The sequence below is a fragment of the Loxodonta africana genome, chromosome 3, assembly GCF_030014295.1.
Source record: "Loxodonta africana isolate mLoxAfr1 chromosome 3, mLoxAfr1.hap2, whole genome shotgun sequence".
Lineage (NCBI taxonomy): Eukaryota > Metazoa > Chordata > Mammalia > Proboscidea > Elephantidae > Loxodonta > Loxodonta africana.
In genome coordinates this window covers 61,156,706-61,164,806 of record NC_087344.1, presented here as the reverse complement: position 1 = coordinate 61,164,806, position 8,101 = coordinate 61,156,706, and the positions used below count along the sequence as shown (strand labels likewise).

The window sequence follows — 8,101 nt, the reverse complement described above, 5'->3', positions numbered from 1 at the left end:
CTCGTGCCATTCTCCCTCTTTCCTTTTTTATGGCTAAGATTCTTTGAGCTCTTACTATTTTCCATGCATTTTTACATATTCCATTTTATTGAATCCTTAAAACGACCCCATGAAGTAAATACTATTTTTATCCCATTTTACAGATGGAGAAACTGAGGTTCAGAGAGATTAAGTTGCTTACTCATAGCTGGTCAGTAGCAGAGCCAGCAGGCTGCTCTCTCAACACCATTCCCAGATGGTCAGGTCCCAGTCTGGTCAGGATTCAGCGGATTTGATATGGTGGGTATCTGTGCTCACCTCCTGTCTCCTGTTTTCCCTAAATGGTTTCTGACTCCTGCCCCAGAGATGCTCCTGTTCACAAGATTGCCTGGGCAGTCCAGGAAGAGTGTTGGATGTTGATGGAAAGATGATCATTTCTTGGTTCCAGTTTCTACTTGTGTCTCAGATACCATGTTCCCTACCCCTAAAATGTAGAGGGTCAGCAAAAAAGAGGAAGACCCTCAACGAGATGGATTGACACAGTGGCTGCAGCAATGGGCTGAAGCATAAAAATGATTTTGAGGATGATGCAGGACCAGGTAGTATTCCGTTCTGTTGTGCATTGGGTTGCTATGAGTCAGAACTGACTCGATGGCACCTTAACGACAACAGCAACAAACTCTAACCTACCTCTCCCTTCTCTTTAGATGACCAAGAGCTGCAGGTTCTCTAAGAGATTACCCAAAACAGCCCATCCAACCATCCAACAAATACATACTGAGTCTACCTACATGCCAGGCACGTAGTAGGACCTAGAGATACAGCTGTAAACAAGGCAGACAAGGCTACTGATCTCATGGAGTTTATATTCTGGTAGAAGAGACAGAGGGTGAAAAAGATCATAATGGCTGCTATAAAGAAAATGAAAAGGGGTGATATAATAGACAGTGGCAGGGGTGAGGAAGCCTCTACACATGAGGTGGGCAGGGAGAGTGTGTTCATGGTAGAGAGAACAGCTAGTGCAAAGGCCCAGAGGCAGGATCCAGCTGGTGTGAGGAGGGTGGTCAGGTTCCAGCCAAGCAGGGCCTGTGGGCCTGGGTGAGGGGTTTGCATGATATTCTACCCACGATGTGAAGCCTCTTGGGGTATTAAGCAGGGAATAGTGTGATTGGATTATGTTATCAAGAATCCTTTGGCTGTAATTATGAGCCCAAGAGACAGAAAGGGCCACACAAACCAGAGACTATATCAGCCTGCGACCAGAAGAACTAGATGGTGCCCAGCTACAACCCAGGACCACCCTGAGGGGGAGCACAATAGCGAACCCCTGAGGGAGCAGGAGAGCAGTGGGATGCAGACCTCAAATTGTCGTAAAAAGACCAGACTTAATGGTCTGACTGAGACTAGAAGGACCCTGGAGGTCATGGTCCCCAGGCCTTCTGTTAGCCCAAGACAGGAATCATTCCCAAAGCCAACTCTTCAGACAGGGATTGGACTGGACTATGGGATAGAAAATGATACTGGTGAAAGGTGAGCTTCTTGGATCAAGTAGACACATGAGACTATGTGGGCAGCTCCTGTCTGGAGGGGAGATGAGAGGGCAGAGGGGGTCAGAAGCTGGCCAAATGGACATGAAAATAGAGAGTGAAGGGAAAGAGTGTTCTGTCCCATTAGGGGGAGAGCAACTAGGAGTATCTAGCAAAAAGGTGTATATAAAATTTTGTATGACAGACTGACTTGATTTGTAAACTTTCACTTAAAGCACAATAAAAATTAAAAAAAGAAAAGAATGTGTGTACTAACTGTTTAATGAGAAACTAGTTTGTTCTGTAAACCTTCACCTAAAATACAATTTAAAAAAAAAGAATCCTTTGGGCACTGTGAGGAGAATGGATGGTAAGAGAGCAGGAGTGCAGAAAGGAGTGCAGAACAGAGACATGAGGGTGGCTTGGACTGGGGTGAGGTCAACAGGGTGGAGAGACATGGTCAGATCCATCATTTATTTCACAGTAGGGCCAAGGGGATGCTGACGGTCTGGATGTGGACGGTGGGGTGAGAAATGATTCCTGGAGTTTTTGCTTGAGAGGATGCAGGTGCCATCTACTAAAATGAAGAAGCCTGGCGAAGGAACAGGTATAGGGGATGGCAAGAAGCAACCCCTTTTTGACCATCAGGCAGGCGCTCTCGTTGCCTTCCTGGTGTCCATTCTCTCCTCTTCCTTATAACGAAAGCTCGGAATTTTTTTGTTTGTTTATTTTTTTAGGGTAGTGGTATTGGCAAAGAATATTGAATATACTGTAGACTGCCAGAAGAACAAACAAATCAGTCTTAGAAGAAATACAACCAGAATGCTCCTAGAAACGAAGAAGGCAAAACTTTGGCTCACTTACTTGGTACACGTCGCCAGGAAAAATCAATTGCTAGAAAAGGACATCGTGTTTGGGAAAGCAGAGGGTCAGAAAACATGAAGGGAATCCTCTATGAGATGAACTGATACAAGAGCCTAAACAGTGGACTCAAACATACCAACAATCATGAAAATGGCACAGGACCGGGCAACGTTTCATTCTGTTATACATAAGGCAGTCATGAATCAAAGCCACTCAACATAAACTTATAACAGCCTGCCTAGCCCCTTCTTCCACCAGTTGCCGTTTTCCCATCCTCCTTTATTTTCTACCTGGGATGGAGACACAATACCCAGAGGCATAGCAGCCATCTTGTAGTCATGGTGGTAGAAGCCACATAATAAGACAGTTAGAGCAGAGAGCTAGATGGAACCTGGGTCCTTGATTCCATGAATGAGCTGGCCTGCCAGTCTTGGACTGCCTACCCTCAAGGTCCTTGTTGTGAGAGGTAAATTCATCCTTTTACTTGTTTAAGCTGCTGTTTTGTGGATTTTCATTGCTTATGGATGAATGAAGTCATAACTGATGGAGTCATGTTGAGTTTGAAATTTTGAAAGAGGACTTGAGGCCCAACGCAGGAAAGGGAGTTAACTATACGCACCAAGGTAACCAAGCAGAATTCAATCATTTATTCATTCATTCAAGATATATTTATTGAGGACCTACTGTGTGCTAGGCTTCTATTCTAGGTGCTGAGAATTCAACAGTGAATGAAATAGACAAAAAGCCTTACCCTTGAGGAGTTTATATTCTGGTGTAATCTAGAAGTCAGACCTGACTTCTGGGTTTTTGCATCTTCATTTGATCCTAGAGGTGGTAGGGTTGAAGTATGAACACCTAACAGGGGTGGAGCCCTCTTCACCCACCCATTATGTTAGCAAATCAAAATGATCTATATATTTCTCTACTGTTTTCTATGAGCCAAGCTCCCTGCTGCTCATTGTACTTGCATTCTCTTCTATTAAGGAGGTGTTATTAGGATCCTCATTTTACAGAAAGATTAAGAAAGCAGCCCCAGTCACAACTAATAAGTGAGTGAACCAGGGTTTGAACCAAGCTTTCTGACTCTAGCACCTCCACAGCACCGCCCCCCTGGGCAATCTCCTGACTCCCTTTCCTGCATCCCTCTTTGTCATTGTTTGACAAACATTTCCTTTTTTTTTTTTTTGCTTTGCACAGGAACTGTTATCTCTTGTTCATCTCTGCATTTCAGGACCTACCACAGCACCTTGCACCCTTCATTCATTCATCCACTTCAAGACACTTTCTCTGTGCTGGATGCTGGAAATCGAGGACAAGTCACAGGAAAAGGTACACAGCCCAGGAGGGAGACAGGCAATGAACATCAAATACAACATGTTTCGGTTACGGTGTGTGATCACAGGGGACCAGGTTGCTGTTAGTTGCCATTGAGTCTGCTCCAACCTAGGGTGATCTTATGTATAACAGGAAGAAATGTTGCCCAGCCCTGTGCCATCTTCATGATTGTTGGTATGTTTAAATCCATCATGGTGGCTACTGTGTCAATCCATCTCATTGAGGGTTTCCCTTGTTTTTGTTCCCTTTTCTAGCGATTGGTCTTTCCTGCTGACATGTCCAGAGTAAGCGAGCCAAAGTGTTGCCATTGTCACGTCTAAGGAGCTTTCTGGTTGTGTTTCTTCTATGACTGATTTGTTTGTTCTTCTGGAAGCCCACGGTACGGTCAATATTCTTCACCAACACCATAATTCAAACGCTTCAATTCTTCTGTCTTCCTTTTTCATGGTCCAGTTTTTGCATACATATGAGGCAATTGAAAAGACTATGGCTTAGATTAGGCATACCTTAGTCATCAAAGTGACATCTTTGCTTTTTAAAACTTTAAAGAGGTTTTTTTTTTTTTTTGTAGCAAATTTGCCCAGTGCAATACATCGTTCAATTTCTTGACTGCTGCTTCCATGGACATTGACTGTTGATCCAAGTAGAATGAAATCATTGAGAAGTTCAGCTTCTTCTTCATTTATCATGATAGGTTTATCAGTCCAGCTGTGAGGGTACCAGAGAAGCACAGAAAAGGACAAACAATTCAGACCAGGGGGAGGGGGAGCTACCTGGAAGAGGTGGCACCTGAGCTGAGTCACAAAGGAGAAAGCAGGTGTTAAATAGGTGAAAAAGCAGGAGGGGTTGTTTCGGCAGAGGGAGTAGCACGTGGAAGGCTGACAGAGGAGAGGTGTCATTTGGTGATGGCTGGGCTATGAGTAGGGGGTGGAGTAGAGAGACATGAAGCTGGGAGGCCATGGAAGACCTTATCTAGGGCAAGAAGTTTGGACTTGATTCAGTAGGCACTGGGAGCTGCCAATGGGTGGTGAGTTGGGTTGGGTCCAGGCACTCCATAAATATGTCTTGATGTAATGAACACATGAAAGAAGAATGATAACTATGAAGTTCCATGAATGTGTCCTTCAGGGAGGTGGGTGGACAGTGGACAGTGGAAGGACAAGCTAGCTAACCACCTCTCCCCTCCTCCACAACTCCCCTACTCGGGCCACCACCATCACTTGGTGGGATCTTCACAGTAGCCTCCACACTAGTCTCCCTGCTTCTGCCCTTGCCCCTCTATAGTGTGTTCTCCACAGAAAGCCAGAGTGGTCCTTAAAAATGTAAGTCAGTTTCCCCAACCCAGTGGTCTGCCCAATGCCTTTGCCAACTCAACTACAGCAAAGTGGAAGAAGAAATTGCTGTACTCATTCATCATTGACAATGACTGGTGGCATCTTTGGAGCACATGTGCAAAGCTTGCTTTATTGGGAATGATGCCCCCAGAGTATCATTGTAAACTGGGGGAGGATAGCCATGTGGGTGATGGGCTCAGAGTAAGTGCAGTGTTCTGACCCTGAAGTGCCCCACTGAACTAGGCTGACATGTAGAAAAATTCAGCACCTTACCTTCTACTACAAGATTTGTGTTGCCCAAGGAACACCCTGTTCTCCTTACCAAGGACCCTGAACTCTAAGACCAACAGAGAGAAGATGACCCAGATCAGGTCTGAGGTCTTCAACACCCACCGTGTATGCTGCTGCTCAGGCTTGCGTCCCTGCTTGCCACTGTTCATACTTACAGGGTCATTATGGGCTCTGGAGTAGTGCCCATTAGTGAGGGTGATACTCTGCCCCATGCTGGCATCTGGACTTGGCTGACCATAACTTGGGAGACTACCTTATAAAGATCCTGACAAAAAGAAGTTATAGCTTCACGACGACAGCTAAGAGGGACATGATGTGACATGAAGGAGAAGTGCTATGTCACCCTGGACCTAGAACAGGAGTCGGCCACTGCTGCACGGTCCTCTTCCTTCTCCCTGGAGAAGGGCGATGAGCTTCTGGATGGTCAGGAGGACACTGTTGGCAATGAGAGATTAAAGCGTCCAGAGCATCTTCTCCGGCCTTCTTTCCTGGGGTTGGAATCCTGTGGCGTTTCATGAAACCACTTCCTACTCAGTCTTGAAATGTGATGCTGGCATCCGAGGACCTGTGTGCCCACACAGCATTGCTGGTTCCACCATGTGCTCTGGTGTTGCTGACAATACAGAAGAAATCACACCCTTGGCACCCACGCTAATGAAAATGAAGAGGGTGGTTCCTCTGGCACCAAGAACACTGTGTTGGTGACTTCCGTGCTGGCTGCTCTCTCCACCTTCCCTCAGACTTAGATCAGTAAGCAGCAGGAAGATGTGTCGGGCCCACCTTGTCCATTGAAAATGATCCTGAATGATACAACTGCCTAGCATTTGCTGTGCGAAGTTAATTCACAAGTATAAAGCTGCAAAATATAGTCACTTATGCTGGCCCCAGAAACCCTGGTGACACGGCGTTTAAGAGCTACAGCTGCTAATCAAAAGGTTAGCAGTTCGAATCCACCAACCGCTTCTTGGAAACCATATGAGGGAGTTCTACTCTGTCCTATAGGGTCGCTAATGAGTCAGAGTCAACTCGATGGCAGTGGGTTTTTTGGTATGCTGGCCCCACAAAATGGGAGCAAGCCTTTGAGAAGAAAATTGTCTTTGAAGCCTGTACCTGATATTAAGATAAATATTGCAGTGAGTTGTAAAATTAATGAATTAATAAAATGTCAGTCAGAGCATGTGGTGCCCTGGGTGGTGCAAATGGCTACGCACTGCTAGCCAAAATGTTGGCTGTTTGTACCCATTCAACGGTGCATCGGAAGACAGGCCTGGCAGTATGCTTTTGAAAAGTCACAGCTTTGAAAACCCTATGGAACAGTCTATTCTGGACACATGGGATTGCTGTGAGTCAGAAATTACTCAATGGCAACTAACAACAAGAAGTCAGAACATGTAACCCCACTGCTCAAGCCGACCCCTGCCCAACATGGCTCCCCAGAGCCTCAACCATAAAATCCAACGTCCTCCCCATGGTCAGAAGGTCCGCAGGACGCCTGCTGTCCCTCTAGCCTCATCACCTCTACTCTCCCCACTGCCTTCCTCAACATACCAGCCAAGGCCCTCCTTCAGAGCTTCTGTACTTATTGTTCCCTCTGATAATCACAAATGTCCTCAGCAGCAGCAAGGCCCTGCTTGCTGACCCTGCTCCCAGCATCACTCCCTATTTCCTTCCCACCCATTGCCATTGAGTCAATTCCTACTCATAGCGACCCTATAGGACAGCAGACTGCCACATCTTTCTCTCGAGGAGCCTCTGGTGGGTTCAAACCACCAAATTTTTGGTTAGCAGCTGAGCACTTAACCACTGCCCTGCTGCATTTTTCTTTTTTTTTATACTGTGGGAGAAAAACCTGGCCGTCTGCTCCTGTAAAGATTACAGCCTAGAAAACCCTATGGGCAGTTCTACTTTGCCACGTGGGGTAGCGATAAGTCAGAATCGACACCTAACAGCAACAATACATATTCATATATACAGTATTTTCTTTCCCCCATTAGAAGATAAGCTTCAAAAGGGTGGAGACTGAGTCTGTCCTATTTGCAGCTGTGTCCCTGCCACCAAGAATAGGCCCCAGAGCACAGTAGATGAGGCACTCAATCAATACTTGGTGAAGGAAGGATGCCTTAACAGCTGGTGACTAAGCCTGAGTGGCCTGTAACCAGGAGTTACCCCTCCTCCAATCTCCATGGGCTCTTCGTCTCCAACTGCATGCCTCTGCGTCTCCCACCAGCTGTCAGAGGATGAGTGGAAATTTCCACTTGGAAGCAGGACAGTCACGTTACCCGGGCTGGCCTAGAGGGGCTGAGAGGAAATTTCCACAGCCAAGGCCAGGTCTGGCAGCGAGGAAGAGGAGTGGCTGGGGAGTCCGGAGAGGGGTCAAAGTTGCTCATGGATGTCTGTACCAGACTGTTTACATGTCTACAGATCTGGGGTTTATCTCATCAGCTCACACTAGGAGCCCAGCTGGCTGGGGCTTGGAACATCCTAGAACCCAGGAGCTGGAAGGATCTTTAGCCATCATCAAGTTTAATTTCCTTTTACAAATGGAGACACCCAGAGAAGGGAAACAATTTGTCCAAGGTCACACAGCAAGTCAGTGACATAGACTCAAACTCACTGTACTTGCCTGGATCTCTGCCTCTCTTCTTCCTTTGTTCCCTCCCTTCTTCACTCTTTCCGCTCTCTTCCCCTGTCCTCCAACTAGCATTTCCCAGTTCCTACTTTGGGTCACCTTAGTATCCCAGGCCCTGGATTCCTCAGGCTACCTTGCTGCCA

General features: G+C 46.5%; 1 pseudogene; it reads left to right on the top strand.

Annotated features, from left to right (window-relative positions):
* The first annotated feature begins 5,219 nt into the window (after positions 1 to 5,219).
* On the top strand, positions 5,220 to 6,359 carry LOC135230539 (actin, cytoplasmic 2-like; annotated as a pseudogene).
* Positions 6,360 to 8,101: the final 1,742 nt, after the last annotated feature.